This window comes from Myotis brandtii, unplaced genomic scaffold, assembly GCF_000412655.1.
Source record: "Myotis brandtii unplaced genomic scaffold, ASM41265v1 scaffold274, whole genome shotgun sequence".
Taxonomy (NCBI): domain Eukaryota; kingdom Metazoa; phylum Chordata; class Mammalia; order Chiroptera; family Vespertilionidae; genus Myotis; species Myotis brandtii.
Window position 1 is genome coordinate 1,785,131 of NW_005360425.1, and position 15,424 is coordinate 1,800,554.

Below are 15,424 nucleotides of genomic sequence, written 5' to 3' on the forward strand. Positions count from 1 at the left end.
ATTATTTGGAAAGAGTTAAATGAATATCCATCAGCATTACCATTTTGATTGTTATTTAGATCATTTATGTCCTTATTTATTTTTGTGTACTTGTTCTCTCAGACTGGGAGAAATAAATTTAAATTTCTTATTATTGTGTTTCTGCTCTTTCTTTTTTTATCTCCTATCATTTCTCCTTTCTTTTTTTTTTTTTTAAATATATTTTATTGATTTTTTACAGAGAGGAAGGGAGAGGGACAGAGAGCTAGAAACATGGATGAGAGAGAAACATCGATCAGCTGCCTCCTGCACATTCCCCACTGGGGATGTGCCTGCAACCAAGGTACATGCCCTTGACAGGAATCGAACCTGGGACCCTTGAGTCCGCAGACCAACGCTCTATCCACTGAGCCAATCCGGTCAGGGCCATTTCTCCTTTCTTAATGTTACTGGTATATTATAGGGAACATAAACATACCTGTTTTCTTCATTGTGAATTGTATCTTTTACAATGGTAAAAATGACTTGTTTTAGTACTTTTTGGCCAAAGTCTGTCTACATTATCTAAATAAAGGATTATAATCTATGTTTTTGTGAACCATATTCTGTTCATTCATTTATTTTATTTATTGACTAGTAGCCCTGCGCACAAATCCGTGCACCAATAGGTCACTGCCGCCCCCTGTAGCTCTCTGCCCGCAGCCCCGCCCATCCCCTCCCCTCCATAGCTTGCAGCCCTGCCCCCTCCTGTAGCTCTCCGCAGCCCACCTGTACCTCGCTGGCCCACCCTCCTGCTGATCTGTGATCTGGTGATGCGCTTGGTCGTTACGCCTCAGGGCGTAACAGCTAATTAGCACAATCCTCTTATTATATAGGATTAGGTAGAGGGAGAGAAGTGAGGGGAGAAAGAGAAAAAGAAAGAGAGAGATTTGTTGTTTCACTTATTTATGCATTCATTGGTTGCTTCTTGTATGTGCCCTGACCAGAGATTGAACCCAAAATCTTAGCCTGTTGGGACGATGTTCTAATCAACTGAGCTACTAGACCGGGCCCTAAATTTTCATTTCTTTTAAATTTTAAAATATTTTTTAAATCACAAATACATCTTGGCAACAGCATACAGTGGTTTTTTCTTTGGGGTCAGTCCAAAGCTTTTTTTCTGTTAATGGATCAGTTGAGCCATATAGATAGGAACAACATACATGTTTCATCTTAGTTGTGTCAAATTATTTTGTTATATTTTCTGATTATATATGTTTTTTTAAACTAAGTGGTCTATTTTGTGCTTTTTTAATGATAGTTTTGAATTAGGAAGGTTTTTTTTCTCCCCACAAGTGGTTACGTTTATACTTATAACTTCATGTAATACTCAACTTTCTTTGTTTCAGTATATTTTTTATTTAGCTCAGAGAGGAAGGGAGAGGGAGAAAAAGTTAGAAACGTCAGTGATGAAAGAGAATCATTGATCAGCTGCCTCCTGCACACCCCCTACTGGGGATTGAGCCCACAACCCGGGCATGTGCGCTAATGGGGAATCGAACAATGACCTCCTGGTTCATGGGTCAACACTCAGCCTCTGTGCTACACCAACTGGTCTTCAACTTTCTTTTTTAAAGCAGTGTCTTTTGTTTTCCTTATTGAGTAACAATTATATTAGCTTTATTCTCTTCTCTTTCTTTCCTCCCTCTCCTTTACAAATTAGTTTTAGCCATTATAGCATTATTTTATTCATTATAATTTTGCTTACTTTTTTTTTTTATTGTTGACAGTATTCCAGGTGTCCCCATTATCCCTCTCTCCCTTTGCCCCCCTCCAACAACCCCCTCCCCACCCCAGGCCTTCACCACACTATTGTACGTGTTCATGGGCTGTGAATATATGCATATAAATTCTTTCGTTAATCTCTTTCTGTCCCCCACACCCACCCCCACCCTTCTGAGATCTGTCAGTCTGTTCCAACCATCCATGCCTCTAGACCTATTAATTTTTCTTACATTTTTACTACTTGACTCTCAACTTTGACTATCTATTACTATAAGGTACAATCAGTGAGTTTATTCTACTTTTATGTTTTCTACTCCTGTCATTCATTTTTTGTATGTATTACGATTTCTGTATTGTTAGAGTGTGTAACAGTTACATTCCATTCTGTCACAAGTATTTCCATTTGTTTTAATCTTAAATCTACAATTAAATGTATTGGTCACTACCAGTCATTTCCTGACATTTTTCCTTCCTGTCATCTCTTAGTTGCAGTGTGTCCTCAAGTTGTTTCTTCAAGAAGGGCTAATATGAATAAAAGCTGAGTTTTTGCGTTTTGTCTATAGCCTATTCCTAAAGGACTGCTTGGCTAGCCATAAAATTACTGACTCTTACTTTCTTGAGTTACCTTATAGGTATTTTTCTACTGTCCTCTGACAGTGAATGTTCAGTAGAGAAGTATGATGTCAGCTTGATTTTCTTTTCCTTTTATAAGTATTTTTCATAATTGTTTTATTAGATTATTTCTCAGTATTGACTGTTTTGGGTCAGTTTTATTTAAAAACACGGGATTTCCTTTGAAAATGTAAATTTAAGTCTTTTATCTTTTTTTAATAAAATCTATCATTTTCTTTTAAAAATGTTCTGTACTATTTGCTCCTTACAGTGCCTTTTGTGGTGTAAGTTTTACCATGTACTAGTTGTAGTTTAGTCTTCATCTTTTTAATTTTAAAAAATTTTTTTTCTTTCATTTCTTACATGAGTTATTGCAATGCTTATTTTATCTTCTCCTGTTGACTGGCTGTCTCCTGAGTTCTTAAATTTCTGCTCTGAGATCTTTCATCCTAGCTGCATTAAAAATCTTTGAATTAATTTTCATCTACTTTGTGGTGATATTTTCTGTTGCGTTTTCTTCATCAGGGATTTTGTGCTGCCTTTTTACACTTTCTTTTGGTATTTTTGTATGGAACGTATCACTTTTTTGTTATTCACATTTAAATGATACTAGTTTTTCCAAGCCACCTGTTAGAAGAGATGAAGTAGGAGGGAGAGGTGGGATAGAACATTAGAAGCAAGGTAGTTTTCCAGGTTTCTCTGCTCATGACCTCTGTCCTGTTGCTCTGATGGGTTCTTTCTTCAAAATATAACCACATTTCCTTTGCCTCTCAGTAAGTTAGGCATTTAACAGGTGGGAATTACCAGCCATGAGGTCCACTAGGTCCTTACTAGCTTCTACTAGTACAACTTCTGCTTTTTAAAGTGCCTGCCCAAATGTTAACAATTAGAGTATTTGTGGAGGCTGTACAGGAGGTCTTGTACTATTCTTTTAACTTTTTGTAAGTTTGATGTTACAAAAGAAAAGTGCATGCCTTGCTTTAGAAGGGTAGTCCTGTCTGAGATCTGTCACTTAAAAATCACCCTCTACTTAGTTTCATGACACTTTCTACACCTCCTTTCTCTGCTTCCTTCTGAGATTTCCCCTGTTCAATTTTAGTTCTAACATTACAGTTCCCACTTAGGATAGGACTCTCTCTTTATGGGAATGAAAATTTACTGGTCCCCCACTAGACTCCCTTTATACTTCCTGTCCTCTCTTGCATAGGTTCTACTAGCCCCAAGTACTTGGGGCCATATTTCTTATAACTTGGCATTTTTAGGTTTTTATTGTCTTAAAAGTTCACTGAAGATAGAGACTTTTTTCTTTCTTTTTTTTAACATTCTCTTTGTAGCTCTGTGTTGAAGAAAGTGGGGATTTCTGGAAATAAATTTGCTATTTTCCTACTGAAACTTAAAGTCCAGCTTTGGATATTATTAATAAATAATCTCTAGATAATCCATTGGTCAAAGAAATCACAATGAAATATTTAAATATTTTGAACTGAAGGGTAATGAAAATGTACATACTGTGGTATGATTAGCTAAAGAAATGGTTAGAGAGAATTTAAAACCTTAAATGTTATTAGAAATGAAGAAAAGTGTCAGTGGCATACCCATTCATCTCAACAAGTTAGAAAAATAACAGAAAAGTAAATGCAAAGAAAAATATAAGGAAATAAGAGTTAAAAACAGAATTGATGAATTAGTAAACAAATTTACCTCTATCCTGTAGGTAGGAAGACTTCAAAGGTATTTAAGAAGGATAGTGACATGATCATATTTGTTTTCCAGAAAGAGACCTCTGGCAGCAGTGTGGAGAATAGATAGAGGAGAAAAAACTAATCTGAGAAGCCAGTTAGGAGGCTTTTTCAATCACTAGTTCAGGTAAGAGATGGTGATGGTCTAATGTGGGATGGAGAGGAAGGAACATATTACAAGGATTAAATTTTTAAAAAATAAAAACAAAAGGTTTAAGAACCATGTCCAGAAAAAAACTTGGGTATAGTTACTGGCACATGGAACTGATTGGAAATGAATAGACCAGAGGGTTTACTAGCTTCTTTAAGGAATTGTTTTTGTAAACAAACCTCAAGCCTGGTTTACTAGTTAGGTTCAACCAGAGAAGCAGAACCAGTAGGAGATATATATGGAGAGAGATTCGGCTTACACTAGGTAAGTCTGAAATCTTTAGGGTAAGCTGTCAGCAAGGGCAGGCAGCATCTCATGGGCATGGGCTGAAGCAGCTATCCATAGGTAGAATTTCTTTTCTCTCTCTGGGAGAAACCTCAAGCCTGCTTCTAAGGCCTTTCAACTGACTGAGTTAGGCCCACCTGTATTATCCAAGATAATCTCCTAATGTCAACTGATTGTGGACTTTAATTACAACTGTAATATATCTTCACAGCAACAGCTAGATTAGTGTTTGTTTGAATAACTGGCAACTAGTAGTTTAGCCACATTGACACATTGAAAAACAACATGCCTTGCCTGCAAAATCCTGTGATTATTCAACCTTTGAAACAGCTTTTATGTTACCAAATCTCAGGCTCAGTATTTGTGCTGTGTTATAAACTAGCTTCTAAGAAGGGCATACTCGCCAACATACATTCAGAATAGTGACTCATTCATACCAGGTATGAATGGTTATGCTGTCAACTGAATATGGGAGATAGATCTGCTGTTGCTGGTTAGTTGGCAGTATACACCATGTATAAAAATAGATAAATTGTTAATATATCTAAAGTTTGAGGATTCTTTGAGACATATGGATAGAGAAATTTAGTATGTAGTTAGAAATGCAGGTATGAAAATCTGTAGTGGTAGGAGTTAAAAATAAAATTTTGGGACTCCTCAGTATATAAATCCATACTTGAACTGTAGGAATGGAAAAGCTTCTTAAGGATAGTATTTAAATTAAAAACAAATGAGAAGGATAATGCTATCGGGAATACTGGCATTTAAGGAAGGAAGAAGGACCAGTGACCAATTAACATTTATGACAGGCAGTATGAGAGCAAAAAAAAAAAAAGTGGTTTCAAGAGAGGAAACATTCAGAGTAGATGAATTCACAGTTAAGCAGTGGGAGCTTTTCCAACAAAATCAAGAGTAAGACAAGTACTATGATATTTAGTAACTATTGTGTTTGCTAACTTCTGTTCTTCTTACAGGTTTCAGTCTACATGTTACTTCCTTGAGAAGCAGTATTTGACACCCTTCACCCCCCAAGTCTGAGTTAGGTATTTCTCTTATGTATTCCCATAGCACAGTGTACTTGCCCTGTGATAGCATGTGTCACCCTGAATGACAAGTTTTATTGTTCTGTGTCTCCTATTAGAATTAAAGCGTTTTGAAGCTAATCTTTTTCACCAATGTTATATACCCTCCAGGCCTAGCACAGCTCTTGGTCATATTAAGCAAAGAATAAATGAAACCAAGAGCATAGAGGAGGAGCATCCAAATAAGCCTGGAAAATTAGAAAAATGTTTGTAGAAGTAAATGATGTCTTAACTGAGCTCTAACAGATATGATGAGATCAAGAATTTGGATTGAAAAGGAGGTACACAGAAATAAAAAATTTTATTCAAAGACATAAGAGAAATACTAAATGAATGAAATGTAGTAGGCTTATTGAGAAGACTCAATTTGATATGTTAGTTCTCCCAAAATTAATCTATAAATGCAATTTTAATTAAACTCCCAATAGGGATTTCTTGAAAAGTTAATGTTAAGATTTATATGATACTTACGTGGCAGGGGAGATACCATGATCACGAAGGTGGTTTTCCCAGGGCGAGGCTTATCCACTGCACTCTGGATGTGTTGACCCCTGCGATTTCCCCAAATGTGGGAAACTCGACTGCATAGTTTGGTGGGGGGGGCGGATTTATATGAAAAAATTAATGACCAGGTAAAGCCAGTATAATTTTATTTTACTTTTGTAACCAGTTTAATATAAGGAAACTGATCGATGTGATAATCACATTACCCCATTCATCTTTCCTTAATGATATTTAAAGCATTTGTGAGAATCTTTATATTATACTTATGAAAAATACGATCAAGATTGAATTAAAAGCCAGTATAATTTCTAAAAAGAGTAAAGAGGAAGGAATTGCCCTCCTTATTTTAAAACTATAACAATTATAGCATACTGTTTTTAAGTGCAGGGACAGACAGATTAATGAAGTAGAATACAGAGCCTAAAAATAAACCATGTGTGTTTATATGGAAACTTTGTAACGTCTATCTCTAACATTAAAATATAAATTTATAAATCATAATAGAAAATACAGATAAACGTGACTACATTAATCCATCAGTTTTAAAAGCAAAGTTGGGGCAGAGCAAATAGCAAAAGGATATGTTACCTATGTAAATTTAAAACAAAAAAAGTATGAAAAGTATATACTGGGTACATGCAAATGCAGTAAAATGATCAAAACCTAGATGAGACAAATACATCCCAATTTCTGGATAGTGGTTGGTTCCCTTTAAGTAGAAAGTACTGAGAGGAATGGAATAGGTTGGTTGGGGTAGGGAGAAGAGTTAGACCTGAAAGGCTGCATATTTCGAGAAAAATGTGAGAATATATTTATTTGTGCCATTGTAAAGCAAAGAAATCAGAAGATCGATAGTATTTTTTTAAAGACCTATATGAAATTTTAATGAAATGAAAATAAAGCCTAAAATTGTAAATGGGTTTATTTTTTAATTGTCGTAATATGTAATGCTATGAAAAAGGAGTGAAAATACTGCACTGACCACCTTACTTGCTTATATTTCCTTTTTTGTTTCTGTGTGATACTGATTTTGTAACCCTTACATTTGCTATATTGCACTGAGTTTAAAACAGCCTTTACTGAACATGAAATCTACTGAAGAAAACTGGTATTAAGCAATATAATGAGTACTATGAAGAAGTACTGAGTGCAATGGGAGCATATAACACAGGAATCCATTCTACTCTCAGGAACATTTATTTGAGGAAGTGACAGATGAGAGCTAGGTGAAATTGGTGGTGGAGATAAGCATGGAAGAGTACTCTAAGAAATAGAGCAATTTAATTCTAATTGTGTGACTTAATCTTACCTTCAAAATGATTGTTCTCATGGTACTTAATATTCTCTCAACTGCATAATTAAAATTAAACTTACTTAATTTTATCAATCTAAGACTCAAAAAAGTTTTTTATCACCTTTCATCTCTAAAATTGAGAGATGTCTTACAGGTGATGGTTTGTCAGTTTAATTGGCAAGTTTCTTTATCAGGTTACATAAAATCAATTTATGCCCTACCTTCATTAGCATCTTAGATTCAATGAAATGTGGAATTTATTTTTAATTTAGCCTGCTTTTAGGCCAAATTCATTTTCAACTTTCATTTTACTATTGTAATTCACACATTTTAAAAGCATCACAGCCTGGCTGGCATGGCTCAGTGATTGAGCGTCAACCTATGAACCTGGAGGTCACGGGTTCAATTCCCAGTCAGGGCATATGCCCGGGTTATGGGCTCAATTCCCAGTGTGCGGCATGCAGGAGGCAGCCAAACAATGATTCTCTCTCATCATTGATGTTTCTATCTCTCTCTCCCTCTCCCTTCCTGTCTGAAATAAGTAAACTCAATAAAAATATTTGGGGGGAAAAAGAGCATCACAATAAATCTGGTGTTTATTAGTGCTTTCTCCCTTAAGATATTTTTATTTGCCTCTTATTATATACCAGATAGAATGCTAAGAGTTTTGCATGAATTATCTCATACAAACTCCACCACAGTTGTATGAGTTAGGTGATACCCCCAATTGAAGTTTAGAGAGTTAAAAATCTCTCAACTTCCTCTAAAATGGCTTTCTCTCTCTAAGGTCACATAGTTTATATTTAAATAGTTTACATGTGATATAACCTATTAAACCTATACTTGAATGTAACTAAAGTTTACATTTAAGGCTCAAGGTCACATAGTTGATATTTAAAAGATAAGGTCAACTGTTTTGATTGCAAAGCTTATGCTCTCGATATTCACAGCTCTCTGCTCTATTCCTTTAAGAAGCAAGATTTCTGGCAGACAAATGTCAGACCCAGGACAGCTAGACTGAGAAATGTTATTTTATCTTTATTTACTTTTTTCTGTGCTTTTCAGTAAAAAGTAGCTTCCTATAACATATTCACTGTATTTTGCTCCTAGAAGAAAGTAGTCAGAAAATACAAGTGGTTGTAAAATTATTGTAAAATATAAGTGGCTAATAAATTATTAAATTGTAATTTATTCTGCTTAAGAGTCAAAATTTCTTTGTAAGGAAAACAAATTTTTAGTAATTTATTAATCACAATATTAGTGTTGCTTCATATGTATCAGGCTTACCCAGTCTATCCTCATATTAGAAGATCAGTATAATGGCTGCAGGAATCTCAGTGACAGTCTTCATCAGATCTGTTTCTTGATTCACCCTGTTTCAGTCTGGTCTGTGCATGCCCTTCATATTTGATGCACAGCTGTCTTATTGGGATCACATTTCACTATTTCCCTGGGAAATTTTGTCTTTCTCCTAAATTAATCTGTTTTTGCATCCCCTTTCTTCCTCCACCCCCTTTTTTTAATGTTTACAAGTTTTATGAGAAAAGGTCACACAGGCAATTTTTTTGACACTTTGCACAAACTGAGATTGTAGTTTAGCTAGGTTTTTATGTTGGAAATAATTTTCCTTCATAAATTTGAAAGCATGCACCTTTTTTTTTTTAACACTCACCTAAGGATTGTGTTTTTGTTGTTTTTTTAATTGATTTTAGAGAGAGAAATATCCATCAATTCTCTGCTCCCCGACCAGGAATTGAACTGACAACCTTTTGGTGTATGGGACGACGATGCTCCAACCAACTGAGCCACCCAGCTGGGACGAAAGCAGTGTTCCATTTTTAAATAGCTTTAGTGAAGCTTAATTTACATACCATAAAATTCACCCATTTTAAGTGTATGTCTGTTGTCTTTTTTCCCTTGTTTTGCTTTACTTTCTGGAAAATTTCCCCATCTTCATCTTCTAACCCTCTATTCACTTTTTCTTTCATGCTAATATGTTTTTAATTTCTAATAGTTTTTTTTTATTTCCTGAATGTTATTTTATTACAGCATACTATTCTTGTTTCATAAATGTAGTGTCCTCTCTTACCTGTGAGAATAATTTATTTTGGTGTCTCTATCCTTCACATTCTTATTTTTCCTCCAAATATATATATTTTTAACCTGTCTTCCACTTTGGAGGCTTTCCTCAAATATGTCGTATCCTTGAATATTTTACTCATGATTCAGTGGGAGTATAAACACTGACTAGAAACTTTGAATGCATCGGTAGGGCCTGTTGACTGAGTTTCTTCATTGGGTGATTTTAATGGGGAACCTATAACATTAGAACACTAGGTCTCTCCTCTTGGTTCATCAGGTTACCCAAACATGAGTCTTCCAAATTCCTGCCTGAGAGTAACCTTATTGCCTACCTTCTGGAAACCAAGTTGGGGATTCTGGCTTGGGGAATGTCTACATTCAGCATTTAATATTTATAGTTATTTAATTCCTTGTTTTTGGATTAGTCCTGTGCTTTCAGTTGTACCAGATATCCTCTCTTCAAAGAACCTTTTACTTTTTCCAGACATTAAAACTCCCATTAAGACTTATGCAGGGATGAAGAGGCAGTTGCTCAATAATGTGGAGCTAGACAAGGGATCTAGGACTTTACCTGCTTTTCAGTTTTTCTCTGTGTTTTTCTGCACCCCCATCCTTCTGTCATCAGTTTCAGAGGTACCTAGTACTGCCACATGTTGTGCTTTTTGAGAATCCTATAGTGTAAATGCAGTTGTTTCTTACCATTCCCAACATAGCTGGCTTAGAATTTCATTTACTGGATCTGCTATCAGTTACAACTTGTCAACTAGCTTTTCATCTTCTGAAATGTTGATGCACTTCCAGTTTTCTGTTCTCCCCACCTTCTAGATTTATGTCTTTATTATTATTATTCCTTACTATAGTTATAGTGGAGTTTCGGAAGGAATGAAATGAGTTCCTTGTAGTTAACCAGGGTCTGTTCTTAAAAAGGCTGAGGTTTTTTATGCTTCCTTTCTAAATTCCAACCCATAAAGGAGTCCCTGTCTAGTAGGTACTTGATGTTTAAATGGATGATTAAGTCTTGTTTGACATCTATAAAACACAATTGGTAACAAATTTGTACTGGAGGCTTGGTTTCTTGTCACATGGACCTCTCAATAGGGCTGGTTAAGTCTCCTTATGACGTTGTACCTGGCTTTCTCTGGAGAAGTAATCTAAGACAGAGCAAGACAGAAGCTGTAATGACATTAAGGCCTAGCAATGAAAGTTACATTCTGCCATTTTCATAATATCCTGTTAGTTACACAGATCAGATGTATTCAGTGTAGAAGAGACTTACAAAAAGGTGCATATCCCATAAGGCAAGACTTATTAGGCACCACTTTGGAGACTGTCACACAAAGCTCTTGTTCCAAGCTAGAAAAAGAACACATTAAATCCCAAAGTAAGCAGAAAGTAAGAAATAATAAAGATCAGAGCAAAAATTAAATAGAAAACAAAAAAGAAGCCAAAAGTTAGTTCTTCTTTAAATATTAATAAAATCAATAAATTCTTAGCAATACTAATGAAGAAAAATAGATTACTAGTATCAGGAATTAAAGAGGGGTATCACTAAAGATCCTTCAAAATTGAAAGGTTAATAAAATGTTATGAACAAGTTTATACCAATTAATTTTATAACTTAAACACAACTTTATAAAAATTGACTCAAAGGGAAATCTGAATAGCCTTGTATCTATTAAAGAAATTGAAATTCATCATTCTTTCTAACAAAACCCAGTCCCAAATTATTTGTTTTTCTTAAATGTTAGAACTTTATCTAACATTCAAGAAAAAATAATACCAATCTTGCACCAATTCATTCAGAAAAGTAAGGAAAGGTTTTTAACTCTATTTATTTTTTAAATAATACTTTATTGTCAACTCAATTTTATAAGGCTGGTATACCTCTGACACTGACATCGATGAGAGAGAAACATTGATCAGCTGCCTCCTGCACACCCCCTACTGGGGATGTGCCTGCAACCAAGGTACATGCCCTTGACCGGAATCGAATCCGGGACCCTTCAGTCCGCAGGCCGATGCTCTATCCACTGAGCCAAACCAGTCAGGGCTGAAATAGTTCATATATTGTGGTTATGTTTTTGTCATGATCCAACATTAATTACTGCTTTGTTTTATACTATTCATTTGAACCTTGACTTATTTTGATACATGTATTCCTAGTTATTTTTAAATATGGCAGATATTTCTTATTTTCTTTTTTTCCCCCACATTTGTTATTTCAGCTGTGTCCTAACATAAATTTTTAATTTTGACACACAAAAAAGCAAACTTAAAAATCCTAACCTCTTTTTTGTGGAACATTCTCTCATGTAACACCTTTAATGTGTTTACATTGACAAAATGATTTTGCCTAGAATTAAGACTTCAGTAGATCAAAAGACATGAGTAGACAATTCTTCAAAAATGAGAAAAGGAGCTCTATTGAGCTATCATGTTCTGGGCACAAGTAGGTACCTTACATTGAATCTCCACCCTAATGCTATGAATAGTAGGTATTTTTCTAATTTTACAGATAAACGGATAGAAATTAGTGAATGCTGGACCTAGGATTAAAATCTATTTTATTTCCAAGCCTGTCCTTTTTTTAAATAATCCTAACACTGCTACCAATGAATTAAAAAAAATAAACATAGTTGAAAAACAAACATGCAGCAGTTAGTAAGTGACAAAGAATTAAAGGATAAATTTGCAACAGCAACAAAAATTTTAAGTCTATTGAAAGATACATGAGAGTTATAAGGGTATATTATAAAACCTTAATGAAATTTAAATGACCTTAATAAATTCAGAAATAGGCTTGCTCATAAATTGAAAGACTATCTCACTGGTATTCTAGATTTCTAGTCAATTTTTGTAAAAAAAAAGTCCTTAGTTGTATTTATACATATCTAGATTCTAGCAATTTAACTGTTGATAATAACTCATTTCCACCAAACTCCTCTCAAGTAATATCTGTATTTTATTTCTCAATTTTTTATCTGAAATCTAGAACCTGCCCATTAATTTTAATTGAATGAATATACTACACAGTTATTCATTCAATTGATGGATATTTAGGTTGTTTCCATTCTTTCTATTAAAAACAATGCTACAGTTCGGCCAGTGTTGCTCAGTGGTTGAGCATCAACCTGTGAACCAGGAGGTCATGGTTCGATTCCTGGTCAGGGCACATGCCCAGGTTGAAGGCTTGATCCCAGTGTGGGGCATGCAGGAGGCAGCTGATCAATGATTCTCTTTCATCATTGATGTTTCTCTCCCTCTCCCTTCCTCCCTGAAATCAATAAAAATATATTTTTAAAAAATAAAAATAGAAACAATGCTATAGTAAGCATTCTTATTCATATCTCCTTTTGCAGATAAGGAATTTCTCTAGTATACATTCCAGTATAGTGGAATTGCTGAGTTGGTAATTATGCGCATCTTCAAATTTACTATCTGTTATCATTTGTTCTCCTGACTGATTGTATCAGATTATATTCCTATAATCTTTATGAGAGCTTCCATTGGATTGTCAGTGTGTGTTACTAATCTTGATATTTTTTGCCCATCTTGATTGGTGTAAAAATGATAGCTCAGTGTTTTTGACATTTAGCTTTTCTATGAAATGCCTACCACTTTTATTGTTTTATCTTAATTTATAAGAACTTAGATACTAATCATTTGTTATGTTTACTACACATATCCTCTACCAATCTATAACCTGGTTGTTAGGGGTTTTTTTTCGCTTTTCTAAATCTTTGTTTTTTATAGTTTTAATGGTTTGTAGTTTTGTATCTTGTTTAGGAAATTCTTACCTCCAAGATCAACATACTCTATATTTTACTTTAAACTTTATTTTTCTTTTCATATTTAGTTCTCTGAATAGGAATTTGTTTTTGTGTAGAGTATGAGGTAGGTTTTCAAGTCCATTCTGCTGGTCTATGTGTCTGTCCCCACAGTCTCTTGACTTGAATAGGATTATTAAAATCATGATGATTGATAGGACTGACCTTACTCTTTAATTTTTTTAATATATTTTTATTGATTTCAGAGAGGAAGGGAGAGGGAGAGAGAGATGGAAACATCAATGATTAGAGAGAATCATTGATCAGCTGTCTCATGCACACCTCACACTGGGGATCAAGCTCACAACCTGGGCATTTGCCCTGACTGGAATCAAACTGTGACTTCCTGGTACATAGGTTAACACTCAACCACTGAGCCATGCTGGCCGGGCACTGACCTTATTCTTAAAAATTGTTTAGGATATTCATGTTTTACTGATTTTTTGTATTAATTTCCATCTCAGCTTCTCAAGGGAGTAAAGGTTGTATCCTGTTGGTATATTGATTGAAATTGCTTTGAATTTGCAGATTAATTTGGGGATAATTTACATGAATTGGGTATATTACTTCATGTATTTACATCTTCTGTAATACCTTTCAATAGTAAAGATATCTATTCCCTCAATAGGTCTTATACATCTTTTGTTCGGATTTCATTTCAAGTACCTTATATTTTATGTTGTGATTTTAAGTGTTTTTTATTACATTTTAAGTTGGTTAGTAATATATAAGAATATAATTTATTTTCATATGTTGATTTTAAATCTAGCAACCTTGCTGAACTCTCTTATTAATTCTGTAATTTATCTATAGAATATTGGGTTTTCTGGGTAGACAGTCATGTTGTAGAGAATAATAATTTTGTTTCTCCCTTTTCATTCTCTTTACCTTTTTTGTTTTTTAACTTAAATTACTGTGCTAGGTAGGACTTCCTATTAACTGAAGTTGAATTTGAAATTTGCCATCAATTTTTGGTAGAACTTTTTTAAAATGTATTTTTATTATTGGCATATTACAGATGTCCTCCATTTCCTGCCCTTTGCCCTCCTCCATCCTGCCCCTAACCTACCCCAGACCTTCACTGCACTATTGTCTGTGTCTATGGGCTATGCATATAAGTTGTTTGATTAATCTCTTCCTGCCCTCCCAACCCCTCCCCCCCTTTCCCTCTGAGATCTGTCAGTCTGTTCCATGCATCCATGTTTCGGGACCTATTTTGTTCATCAGTTTATTTTGTTCATTAGATTCGACATATAAGTGAGATAATGTGATATTTGTCTTTCTTTGACTAGCTTATTACACTTAGCATAATAATCTCCAGGTCCATCCATGCTGTCACAAAGGGTAAGAGAGCCTTCTTTATTACAGCCACATAGTATTCCATTGTGTAATGTACCACAATTTTTATATCTGCTCATCTACTGCTGGGCATTTGGGCTGTTTCCAGATCTTAGTTATTGTAAATAATGCTATGTGAACATAGGAGTGCATATCTTTCTTTTTAAAAGAATTTATCTTGCCCTAACCGGTTTGGCTCAGTGGATAGAGCATCAGCCTGCGGACTCAAGGGTCCCAGGTTCGATTCCGGTCAAGGGCATGTACCTTGGTTGCAGGCACATCCCCAGTGGGGAGTGTGCAGGAGGCAGCTGATCGATGTTTCTCTCTCATCGATGTTCCTAACTCTCTATCCTTCTCCCTTCCTCTCTGTAAAAAATCAATAAAATTTTTTTTTTTATTTATTTTTATTGTTCAAGGTATTACACATGTCCCCCTCTTTCACCCCTTCCACCCTCACCGGTAGACAGTGGGCATGTTTTTTCATTTCTAGTGTAGCACATAATAGCAGTCAGTAAGTATGCGTTTAAGAAATGTGTGAAGGTGATATACTAACCATTGGTGAAGTTCTTCCAGTACCAAAAGCAAAGATTAAGAAATCATGCTGGTTGACGGTTAGAAAACTGCAACTGTAGCTAGATAACATTGGGCAGATACCCCTTACTATTGTTACTATCTATAGCTTTCATTAGCACTAATAACATTTAACACAGCTGTCTACTCAAATCTGTACAAAACAGGGAAAGCTCTCACTAGAATAGATAAAACAG

At 34.9% G+C, this 15,424-nt stretch overlaps 1 protein-coding gene across 3 annotated transcripts in view; it reads left to right on the top strand.

Annotated features, from left to right (window-relative positions):
• The window catches only part of AGO3 (argonaute RISC catalytic component 3), a 96,339-nt gene that overhangs the window by 40,875 nt on the left and 40,040 nt on the right, over positions 1–15,424 (top strand). The gene's annotated exons all lie outside the window — the stretch shown is intronic.